This window comes from Triticum dicoccoides, chromosome 4A (genome assembly GCF_002162155.2).
Source record: "Triticum dicoccoides isolate Atlit2015 ecotype Zavitan chromosome 4A, WEW_v2.0, whole genome shotgun sequence".
Taxonomy (NCBI): domain Eukaryota; kingdom Viridiplantae; phylum Streptophyta; class Magnoliopsida; order Poales; family Poaceae; genus Triticum; species Triticum dicoccoides.
In genome coordinates, this window is record NC_041386.1 from 137067323 (window position 1) to 137080562 (window position 13240).

Sequence of the window (13240 nt, forward strand, 5' to 3'; positions counted from 1 at the left end):
CATGGATCACAGACACAGAACTCAGTTCCTGAGGACGGTTTCAATGAGACAACCCACCATGTACTCCTACATGGCCTCTCACCGCTACCTTTACCAAATCGTGTTCACACACTTAGCTCACACACAGTAGGGCATGTTCACACACCTCCGATTCATCCCCGATGAATCAGACCTGACTCAACTCTAAGCAGTAGCAGGCATGACAAACAAGCATGAATGAGTAGGCACATCAGGGCTCAAACAACTCCTACTCATGCTAGTGGGTTTCATCTATTTACTGTGGCAATGATAGGTCATGCAGAGGATAAGGGGTTCAACTACCGCAACAAGTAGCAGATGATCGTTGTCGTCCTAATGCAGTAAAAGAGAGCAGGAGCGGGAGAGTGGGTTTGTATCGGAATGAACAAGGGGTTTTGCTTGCCTGGCACTTCTGAAGATAACATTGGGTCTTCATCAGTGTCAACGATCACAGCGTCGGTACCACGTCTATCGAGAGGGGACAAATACCGGCAAACAAGGAAGAACACAATCAATGTGATGCAACAATATGATGCATGATCATGACATGGCAATATGCTGTTGGTTGGCCTAATGCAACTAGCAACAAGTTAAATGGAGTTGGTTTGAACACTAGGTTCAAATTCAAACTCCACATGTGGTTATTTAAATAACATTCATTTGATTTGTCCTAAACAGTGGCCTTAAGTTGTTCTAACATGCATGAAAATGGTACAGATGGATTCCTTGAATTTTTCTGATAATGTTTCATATATAATTTATTTCATTTGGAGTTACGGTTGATTTTCTATGATTTTTAGAAGTTTTGGACATTTTCTGAAATAAATAAATCATTTAAGATTTATTTAAATTCCAAAAAAAGGATTACTGCGTCAGCCTGACGTCATGATGATGTCACCAAGTCAACAAGGCTGGTCCGGGTCAAACCTGACCAGTGGGGCCCACTGGTCAGTGACCCAGGGCTGGTTTCTGTGGCTGACGTGTGGGACCAGGTCAACGGTGACGTGGCCAGGTCAAACTGACCGGTGGGGCCACGGTCATTAGCTTAAATTAAACAGGGTATAACCCTGTGGTTAACTAACGGGTGGGGCCCGTCTGTCAGCGTCTGTTAGGGAGAGATTAGTGGTGATTAGTCTTAATTAAGCGACCACGTCAGCGGTCGACGCCGGCGACCAAAAGCACGGCGGTGGCTCGCTGGAGATGCTCGGAACGGAGCTACAGAGCATCGTTTCGCTCGTGGTTTGCGGCTACGGCGAGCTAGGAGACTCGCACATCCAGCGGTGGCAACACCTCGCGCTGGGGTTGACTAAATCAACGACGGCGACAACTTTTGCGGCGGCCGGAGTTTGGGAACATGCGGGCACGAGGCTGCGTTGCACTAGAGGGCCGGCTAGCGGCTGCATTGGCCTCCTGGGGGCTTTCTGAGCACGGTGAGGCGCTCCATTGTGAGCGTGCACAGCTATGGCCACGACTACGCCATGGCCGGCGGCGAGAAGCTTTCGGCCGCGATGAGAAATGGAGCTAGGCGACGGGAACGGAGGGGGCGAGCACAGGAGAAGCAGCAGGGGCTCACAACGGATCGACGGGTAGGCTCAGCGGCTCGGGGGAGGTCCTGACGACAGAGAATCGAGGATGGCGGCCGTCGGAGTCCAAGGAAGAAGACGGAGCTGATGGCGGCGTTGTAGGGGCTCCCGCGGGGCGTGGCTCGGTGAGGAGGAAGAGGGGGTCGAGGCGGAGCCTCTGAGCGCGTCGGTGAGGCGTGGGGTGGCCGGTGGCCACGGCGGTGCGCGTCGGCGGCGACGGCTACGCTCGGCGGTTGCGAGTAAGAGAAACGGAGGAGGGGGATGAGTGAGGGAGAGTGCGAGGGGTTCCAGGGGCGTGCGTGGCGGCGTTGGGGATATCCAGGGCGACGAGGGGGCAGCCAGGCAGGCAGCTGCCGGCGTGGCACGCCGCGGCGCCGTGGCTGTCTTCTCCTCTGCCTTCTGGCAGGAGGAAGAAGACGCCCCTGCCCTCGGTGGGCTGGGCCAGTTGGCTGGGCTGCCAGCTGGGCCGGCCAGGTGGGCTGCAGGTGAGATTACTCTCTCTCTCTCTCTCTCTCTCTCTTAATTCTGTTTCTGTTTTCTATTTATGTTATTTTGTTTTGATTTAGTTAAAATACTAAATCATTTTATAAAATCCTGAAAATAAATATGTGACTAGAATTAAAATATCCCAAACCACATAAAATGTTCCAGGATTATTGGACATATATTAATTATATAAAGAATATATATCCAATGCAAATAGTTATTTAATTAATTCAAAGGCCCAAAATAAATATCTCTGAGATTCCAAAAATATTGTTTTAAGTTTTACCTCTTGCCAATATTTTCAGAGACTAAGAGGAACATTTTCTTGGACTTCTTTGAAAAGATTTTAATGTTGATTATTTTTGAAGTGATTTATGAGGGTTTCAACTAACCTCAATTCAACTTTCAGAATTTAGACATGATGCATGATGCTCACTCAGGTAAATAGCTACAAGCAAATTCTAGGGCTGTGACAGCTCCGATCCAGCAAAGCTTCGGGGATGATTTTCGTCAGCACAACGGCGTGGTGACGATGATGATGTTCCACCGACGCAGGGCTTCGCCTAAGGACTACAACGATATGACCGAGGTGGAATATGGTGGCAGGGGGCACCGCACATGGCTAAGGAATGATCACGAGGATCAACTTGTGTGTTCTAGGGTGCCCCCTGCCTCCGTATATAAAGGATCCAAGGGGGGGGGGGTGCGCCGGCCTAGAGGAGGGCGCAGGAGGAGTCCTACTCCTACCGGGAGTAGGACTCCCCTCCCCGTTCCTTGTCCAACTAGGAGAGGTGGAGGGAGAATAGGAATGGGGGGGCGCCGCCCCTCCCTCCTTGTACAATTCGGACTAGGGGGAGAGGGGGCACGCGGCCTCCCCTGGCAGCCCCTTCCTCTTCTCCACATTAGGCCCATAAGGCCCATTAACCCCCCGGGGGGTTCCGGTTACCCCTCCGGTACTCCGGTTTTATCCGAAACTTCTCCGGAACCCTTTCGGTGTCCGAATATAGTCATCCAATATATCAATCTTTATGTCTCGACCATTCTGAGACTCCTCGTCATGTCCGTGATCACATCCGGGACTCCGAACTAACTTCGGTACATCAAAATGCATAAACTCATAATAACTGTCATCGTAACTTTAAGCGTGCGGACCCTACGGTTCGAGAACAATGTAGACATGACCGAGACACGTCTCCGGTCAATAACCAATAGCGGGACCTGGATGCCCATATTGGCTCCTACATATTCTACGAAGATCTTTATCGGTCAGACCGCATAACAACATACGTTGTTCCTTTTGTCATCGGTATGTTACTTGCCCGAGATTCGATCGTCGGTATCCAATACCTAGTTCAATCTCGTTACCGGCAAGTCTCTTTACTCGTTCCGTAATACATCATCTCACAACTAACATATTAGTTGTAATGCTTGCAAGGCTTATGTGATGTGCATTATCGAGAGGGCCCAGAGATACCTCTCCGACAATCGGAGTGCCAAATCCTAATCTCGAAATACGCCAACCCAACATGTACCTTTGGAGACACCTGTAATGCTCCTTTATAATCACCCAGTTATGTTGTGACGTTTGGTAGCACCCAAAGTGTTCCTCCGGCAAACGGGAGTTGCATAATCTCATAGTCATAGGAACATGTATAAGTCATGAAGAAAGCAATAGCAACATACTAAACGATCAGGTGCTAAGCTAATGGAATGGGTCATGTCAATCAGATCATTCAACTAATGATGTGACCTCGTTAATAAAATAACAACTCTTTGTTCATGGTTAGGAAACATAACCATCTTTGATTAACGAGCTAGTCAAGCATAGGCATACTAGTGACACTCTGTTTGTCTATGTATTCACACATGTATTATGTTTCCGGTTAATACAATTCTAGCATGAATAATAAACATTTATCATGATATAAGGAAATAAATAATAACTTTATTATTGCCTCTAGGGCATATTTCCTTCAGTTGGCACACATATTCGTCTTGACTCTTCGGTAGAAACTTTGGGGCACTCTTTGAAGTACTTTGTGTTGGTTTGAATAGATGAATCTGAGATTGTGTGATGCATATCGTATAATCATACCCGCGGATACTTGAGGTGACATTGGAGTATCTAGGTGACATTAGGGTTTTGATTGATTTGTGTCTTAAGGTGTTATTCTAGTACGAACTCTAGGATAGATTGAACGGAAAGAATAGCTTCATGTTATTTTACTACGGACTCTTGAATAGATCGATCAGAAAGAATAACTTTGAGGTGGTTTCATACCCTACCATAATCTCTTCGTTTGTTCTCCGCTATCAGTGACTTTTGAGTGACTCTTTGTTGCATGTTGAGGGATAGTTACGTGATCCAATTATGTTATTATTGTTGAGGGAACTTGCACTAGTGAAAGTATGAACCCTAGGCCTTGTTTCAACGCATTGCAATACCGTTTACACTCACTTTTATCATCAGTTACCGGGCTGTTTTTATATTTTCAGATTACAAATACTCATATCTATCATCCATATACCACTTGTATCACCATCTCTTCGCCGAACTAGTGCACCTATACAATTTACCATTGTATTGGGTGTGTTGGGGACACAAGAGACTCTTTGTTATTTGGTTGCAGGGTTGCTTGAGAGAGACCATCTTCATCCTACACCTCCTACGGATTGATAAACCTTAGGTCATCCACTTGAGGGAAATTTGCTACTGTCCTACAAACCTCTGCACTTGGAGGCCCAACAACGTCTACAAGAAGAAGGTTGTGTAGTAGACATCAGGATCTGTGATAGAAGGTGTACCCAACTATCTCCTTTGGGTATCCTATGAAGACACATTTCTCCGATTTGGGTTCGAGCTTATCAGGTTGAAGCTTTTTCACATAAGCATCGCAACCCCAAACTTTAAGAAACGACAACTTGGGTTTCTTGCCAAACCACAATTCATAAGGTGTCGTCTCAACAGATTTAGATGGTGCCCTATTTAACGTGAATGCAGCTGTCTCTAAAGCATAACCCCAAAACGATAGCGGTAAATTTGTAAGAGACATCATAGATCGCACCATATCTAGTAAAGTACGATTACGACGTTTGGACACACCATTATGTTGTGGTGTCCCGGGTGGCGTGAGTTGCGAAACTATTCCACACTGTTTCAAATGAAGACCAAACTCGTAACTCAAATATTCTCCTCCACGATCAGATCGTAGAAACTTTATTTTCTTGTTACGATGATTTTCCACTTCACTCTGAAATTCTTTGAACTTTTCAAATGTTTCAGACTTATGTTTCATTAAGTAGATATACCCATATCTGCTCAAATCATCTGTGAAGGTGAGAAAATAACGATATCTGCCGCGAGCCTCAATGTTCATTGGACCACATACATCATATGTATGATTACCAATAACTCTGTTGCTCCCTCCATTGTTCCGGAGAATGGAGTTTCAGTCATCTTACCCATGAGGCATGGTTCGCAAGTACCAAGTGATTCATAATCAAGTGATTCCAGAAGTCCATCGGAATGGAGTTTCTTCATGCGCTTTACACCAATAGGACCCAAACGGCAGTGCCACAAATAATTTGCACTACCATTATCAACTCTGCATCTTTTGGCTTCAATACTATGAACATGTGTATCACTACTATCAAGATTTAGTAAAAATAGACCACTCATCAAGGGTGCATGACCATAAAATATATTACTCATATAAATAGAACAACCATTATTCTATGATTTAAATGAATAACCATCTCGCATCAAAGATCCAGATATAATGTTCATGCTCAACGCTGGCACCAAATAACAATTATTTAGGTCTAAAACTAATCCCGAAGGTAGATGTAGAGGTAGCGTGCCGACGGCGATCACATCGACTTTGGAACCATTTCCCACGTGCATCGTCACCTCGTCCTTAGTTAATCTTCGCTTAATCCATAGCCCTTGTTTCGAGTTGGAAATGTTAGCAACTGAACCAGTATCAAATACCCAGGCACTACTGCGAGCATTAGTAAGGTACACATCAATAACATGTATATCAGATATACCTTTCACTTTGCCATCCTTTTTTTCTGCCAAATACTTGAGGCAGTTCCCCTTCTAGTGACCAGTCCCTTTGCACTCGAAGCACTCAGTCTCAGGCTTAGGTACAAACTTGGGTTTCTTCACTTGAGCAACAACTGGCTTGCTGTTCTTCTTGAAGTTCCCCTTCTTCCCTTTACCATTTTTCTTGAAACTGGTGGTCTTGTTGACCATCAACACTTGATGCTCCTTCTTGATTTCTACCTCCGCAGCCTTTAGCATTGCGAAGAGATCAGGAATCGTCTTATCCATACCTTGCATATTATAGTTCATCACGAAGCTCTTGTAGCTTGGTGGCAGTGATTGAAGAACTCCGTCAATGACACTATCATCAGGAAGATTAACTCCCAGCTAAGTCAAGTGGTTGTGGTACCCAGACATTCTGAGTATATGTTCACTGACAGAACTATTCTCCTCCATTTTGCAGCTGTAGAACTTATTGGAGACTTCATATCTCTCAATCCGGGCATTTTCTTGAAATATTAACTTCAACTCCTGGAACATCTCATATGCTCCATGACGTTCAAAATGTCGTTGAAGTCCCGGCTCTAAGCCATAAAGCATGGCACACTGAACTATCGAGTAGTCATCAACTTTGCTCTGCCAGGTGTTCACAACATCTGGCGTTGCTCCTGCAGCGGGTTTGTCACCTAGCGGTACTTCCAGGACGTAATTCTTCTGTGCCGCAATGAGGATACTCCTCAAGTTACGGACCCAGTCTGTGTAGTTGCTACCATCATCTTTCAACTTAGATTTCTCTAGGAATGCATTAAAATTCAACGAAACAACAGCACGGGCCATCTATCTACAACAACATAGACATGCAAAACACTATCAGGTACTAAGTTCATGATAAATTAAAGTTCGATTAATCAAATTACTTAAGAACTCCCACTTAGATAGACATCCCTCTAATCATCTAAGTGATCACATGATCCATATCAGGTTGAAGCTTTTTCACATAAGCATCGCAGCCCCAAACTTTCAGAAATGACGACTTTGGTTTCTTGCCAAACCACAGTTCATAAGGTGTCGTCTCAATGGATTTTGATGGTGCCCTATTTAACGTGAATGTGGCCGTCTCTAGAGCGTACAAAATGATAGCGGTAAATCAGTAAGAGACATCATAGGTCGCACCATATCTAGTAAAGTACGATTACGACATTCGGAAACACCATTACGCTGTGGTGTTCCGGGTGGCGTGAGCTGCGAAACTATTCCGTATTGTTTCAAATGTACACCAAACTCGTAACTCAAATATTCTCCTCCACGATCAGATCGTAGAAACTTTATTTTCTTGTTACGATGATTTTCCACTTCACTCTGAAATTCTTTTAACTTTTAAAATGTTTCAGACTCTTGTTTCATTAAGTAGATATACCCGTATCTGCTTAAATCATCTGTGAAGGTGAGAAAATAACGATATCCGCCACGAGCTTCAATATTTATCGGACCACATACATCTGTATGTATGATTTCCAACAAATATGTTGCTCTCTCCATAGTACCGGAGAACGGTGTTTTAGTCATCTTGCCCATGAGGCACGGTTCGCAAGTACCAAGCGATTCATAATCAAGTGGTTCCAAAAGCCCATCAGTATGGAGTTTCTTCATGCGCTTTACACCGATATGACCTAAACGGCAGTGCCACAAATAAGTTGCACTATCATTATCAACTCTGCATCTTTTGGCTTCAACATTATGAATATGTGTATCACTACTCTCGAGATTCAATAAGAATAGACCACTCTTCAAGGGTGCATGACCATAAAAGATATTACTCATATAAATAGAACAACCATTATTCTCTGATTTAAATGAATAACCGTCTCGCATTAAACAAGATCCAGATATACTGTTCATGCTCAACGCCGGCACCAAATAACAATTATTTAGGTCTAATACTAATCCCGAAGGTAGATGTAGAGGTTGCGTGCCGACCGTGATCACATCGACTTTGGAACCGTTTCCCACGCGCATCGTCACCTCGTCCTTAGCCAATCTTCGCTTAAACCGTAGTCCCTGTTTCGAGTTGCAAATATTAGCAACAGAACCAGTATCAAATACCCAGGTGCTACTGTGAGCATTGGTAAGGTACACATCAATAACATGCATATCACATATACCTTTGTTCACCTTGCCATCCTTCTTATCAGCCAAATACTTGGGGCAGTTCCGCTTCGAGTGACCAGTCTGCTTGCAGTAGAAGCACTCAGTTTCAGGCTTAGGTCCAGACTTGGGTTTCTTCTCTTGAGCAGCAACTTGCTTGCCGTTCTTCTTGAAGTTCCCCTTCTTCTTCCCTTTGCCCTTTTTCTTGAAACTAGTGGTCTTATTGACCATCAACACTTGATGCTCCATCTTGATTTCTACCTCCGCAGCTTTCAGCATTGCGAAGAGCTCGGGAATAGTCTTGTTCATCCCTTGCATATTATAGTTCATCACGAAGCTCTTGTAGCTTGGTGGCAGTGATTGGAGAATTCTGTCAATGACGCAATCATCTAGAAGATTAACTCCCAATTGAATCAAGTGATTATTATACCCAGACATTTTGAGTGTATGCTTATTGACAGAACTGTTCTCCTCCATCTTGCAACTATAGAACTTATTGGAGACTTCATATCTCTCAATCCGAGCATTTGCTTGAAATATTAACTTCAACTCCTGGAACATCTCATATGCTCCATGACATTCAAAACGTCGTTGAATTTCCGATTCTAAGCCGTAAAGCATGGCACACTGAACTATCAAGTAGTCATCAGCTGTGCTCTGCCAAACGTTCATAACATCTGGTGTTGCTCCAGCAGCAGGCCTGGCACCCAGCGGTGCTTCCAGGACATAATTCTTCTGTGCAGCAATGAGGATAATCCTCAAGTTACGGACCCAGTCCGTGTAATTGCTACCATCATCTTTCAACTTTGCTTCCTCAGGGAGAACACTTCTTGATAATTTAGTGAGAGATCATCTTATAATGCTACCGTCAATCAAAGCAAGATAAGATGCGTCAAGGATAAACATCACATGCAATCAATATAAGTGATATGATATGGCCATCATCATCTTGTGCCTGTGATCTCCATCTCCGAAGCACCGTCATGATCACCATCGTCACCGGCACGACACCTTGATCTCCATCGTAGCATCGTTGTCGTCTCGCCAATCTTATGCTTCCACGACTATCACTGCCGCTTAGTAATAAAGTAAAGCATTACATCGCGATTGCAAAAGCGACAACCATATGGCTCCTGGCAGTTGCCGATAACTCGGTTACAAAACATGATCATCTCATACAATAAAATTTAGCATCATGTCTTGGCCATATCACGTCACAACATGCCCTGCAAAAACAAGTTAGACGTCCTCTACTTTGTTGTTGCAAGTTTTACGTGGCTGCTACGGGCTTAAGTAAGAACCAATCTGACCTACGCATCAAAACCACAATGATAGTTTGTCAATTTGACTCCATTTTAACCTTTGCAAGGACTGGGCGTAGCCACACTTGGTTCAACTAAAGTTGGAGAGACTGTCGCCCGCAAGCCACCTATGTGCAAAGCACGTCGGGAGAACCGGTCTCGCGTAAGCGTACGCGTAATGTCGGTCTGGGTCGTCTCGTCCAACAATACCGCCGAACCAAAGTATGACATGCTGGTAGGCAGTATGACTTATATCGCCCACAACTCACTTGTGTTCTACTCGTGCATATAACATCAAACCATAAAACCTAGGCTCGGATGCCACTGTTGGGAAACGCACTAATTTCAAAAAAATTCCTACGCACACGCAAGATCATGGTGATGCATAGCAACGAGAGGGGAGAGTATGATCTACGTACCCTTGTAGATCGCAACGGAAGCGTTGACACAACGTAGAGGAAGTAGTCGTACGTCTTCTTCCCGATCCGACCAATCCAAGCACCGTTACTCCGGCACCTCCGAGTTCTTAGCACATGTACAGCTCGATGATGCTCCCCGGGCTCCTGTCAGGACCCCGATTCCAAGCCACATCGATCTAGCCGGTAAAACCTCATATCACTTTGCGGCCTCACGCACGGTATCCCACGGGTGTCACCTTACCATGGCCCGGGACCGTTTGCGCCTTTTGGCTCACGTATATGATAATGTCGCTAGCATCCATATGACAGAGAACCCGGGCCGACATGGCTAGTAGTGAACCCAAAGCGGCACAGACCTATGGAGACAGGCATACATGAACCACATCGAGCATGTCGGTCATCAGCGAGTGATTCCGGGCTGTAGCACTAGGCTAACAGGACTCCGGATATCACAGCGTGACATTTCCCCGAAGGGACAGACATAGGAACGAAATGAAACACATGCCGACCAGTCAAGTGTCCTGAGCAGTAGTGCTGGGCTAGCAGGACTCTGGTGAACCGGGCTGTAGCGGACTACTATGGCTCATGGAAGCACTAGACTACATTTCCCCATAAGAGAGGCTGCCAAGGATAAACAACTAGATTGTCGGATCCCACACATACCAAGCATTTCAATCATACACACAATATGCTCGATATGTGTAAATACAACATGGCATCACAACATAACTCTACAACTCAAGTATTTTTTTATTAGGCTCCGAGGAGCGAGATATTACAAACATGGGTCTCATGACCCAGCAGTCATAGCATACAATGCAAAGCACATGCGGAAGCTTAACATGTCTGAGTACAGACATCTACAAATGGAAAAGGCTAAGAAGCCTGACTATCTACCAGATCCTGCCGAGGGCACAAGATCGTAGCTGAGGTATCAAGCTAAACATCAAAGTCCACGCGGAACTACTAGCAAGACTGAAATCTCTCTGCAAAACATAAATTAAGCAAACGTGAGTACAAAGGTACTCAGCAAGACTGACATTAGTACTAAACTACATATGCATCGGTATCAACAAGGGTGGTGGTGGAGTTTAACTGCAGCAAGCCAGCTTTGACTCAGTGGCTAACCTAAACTACGATTGCAAGCAACTCTTTTGAGGTGGCGCACACGAGTCCACATATTCACCATTCAATACACCACTATGGATCCGCTCCCGTCTCCCTACGAGAAGGCCATCCATAGCACTCACACTTATCTTGCGAGTTTTAGAGTATCCACTTTCACTTGTCTATGAACTATGCAAGGGGTCCAAGTTTCCATATCCGAGGAATCCGGCTATTCGAATAGATAATGATAACCCTGCAGGGGTGTACTTCTTCACACACGCTCCCACCACTTACCGTCGTTTACACGACATGTACTCGGCAACCTTCAAGCGGAAGCCCAACGAGGGTGTCGGCCACGGCCTACCTAAACACTTAAGTCTCTAGTCCAGATTTATCGCCTATCCAGGTTCCATCCGCAGGGAGTCCGGCCGAGGTTTCCACATACGGCCCCGAACGACGTGAACAGGGTTCCCAAGACACCAAACGGGCGCTCGGTACACCGTGCCACGGTGTATCTACCGCAACATAGCCCACCCCTAGGGTCAACGCTACGCACGGCCGCCAACACATAACCTACAAACACCAGAAACTAGTTGCAACTCCTAGACAGAGTACTAGGGTGATTAAGAAGCTGAGAGGGTCAATTAAGGATCCCAATGAGTGGTAGTAGCTGTTCATGGATCACAGACACAGAACTCAGTTCCTGAGGACGGTTTCAATGAGACAACCCACCATGTACTCCTACATGGCCTCTCACCGCTACCTTTACCAAATCATGTTCACACACTTAGCTCACACATAGTAGGGCATGTTCACACACCTCCGATTCATCCCCGATGAATCAGACCTGACTCAACTCTAAGCAGTAGCAGGCATGACAAACAAGCATGAATGAGTAGGCACATCAGGGCTCAAACAACTCCTACTCATGCTAGTTGGTTTCATCTATTTACTGTGGTAATGACAGGTCATGCAGAGGATAAGGGGTTCAACTACCGCAACAAGTAGCAGATGATCGTTGTCGTCCTAATGCAGTAAAAGAGAGCAGGAGCGAGAGAGTGGGTTTGTATCGGAATGAACAAGGGGTTTTTGCTTGCCTGGCACTTCTGAAGATAACATTGGGTCTTCATCAGTGTCAACGATCACAGCGTCAGTACCACGTCTATCGAGAGGGGACAAATACCGGCAAACAAGGAAGAACACAATCAATGTGATGCAACAATATGATGCATGATCATGACATGGCAATATGCTGTTGGTTGGCCTAATGCAACTAGCAACAAGTTAAATGGAGTTGGTTTGAACACTAGGTTCAAATTCAAACTCCACATGTGGTTATTTAAATAACATTCATTTGATTTGTCCTAAACACTGGCCTTAAGTTGTTCTAACATGCATGAAAATGGTACAGATGGATTCCTTGATTTTTTCTGATAATTTTTCATATATAATTTATTTCATTTGGAGTTACGGTTGATTTTCTATGATTTTTAGAAGTTTTGGACATTTTCTGAAATAAATAAATCATTTAAGATTTATTTAAATTCCAGAAAAAGGATTACTGCGTCAGCCTGACGTCATGATGATGTCACCAAGTCAACAGGGCTGGTCCGGGTCAAACCTGACCAGTGGGGCCCACTGGTCAGTGACCCAGGACTGGTTTCTGTGGCTGACGTGTGGGACCAGGTCAACGGTGACGTGGCCAGGTCAAACTGACCGGTGGGGCCACGGTCATTAGCTTAAATTAAACAGGGTATAACCCTGTGGTTAACTAACGGGTGGGGCCCGTCTGTCAGTGTCTGTTAGGGAGGGATTAGTGGTGATTAGTCTTAATTAAGCGACCACGTCAGCGGTCGACGCCGGCGACCAAAAGCACGGCGGTGGCTCGCCGGAGATGCTCGGAACGGAGGTACAGAGCATCGTTTCGCTCGTGGTTTGCGGCTACGGCGAGCTGGGAGACTCGCGCATCCAGCGGTGGCAACACCTCGCGCTGGGGTTGACTAAATCGACGACGGCGGCAACTTTTGCGGCGGCCAGAGTTTGGGAACATGCGGGCACGAGGCTGCGATGCACTAGGGGGCCGGCTAGCGGCTACGTTAGCCTCCTAGGCGCTCCATTGTGAGCGTGCGCAGC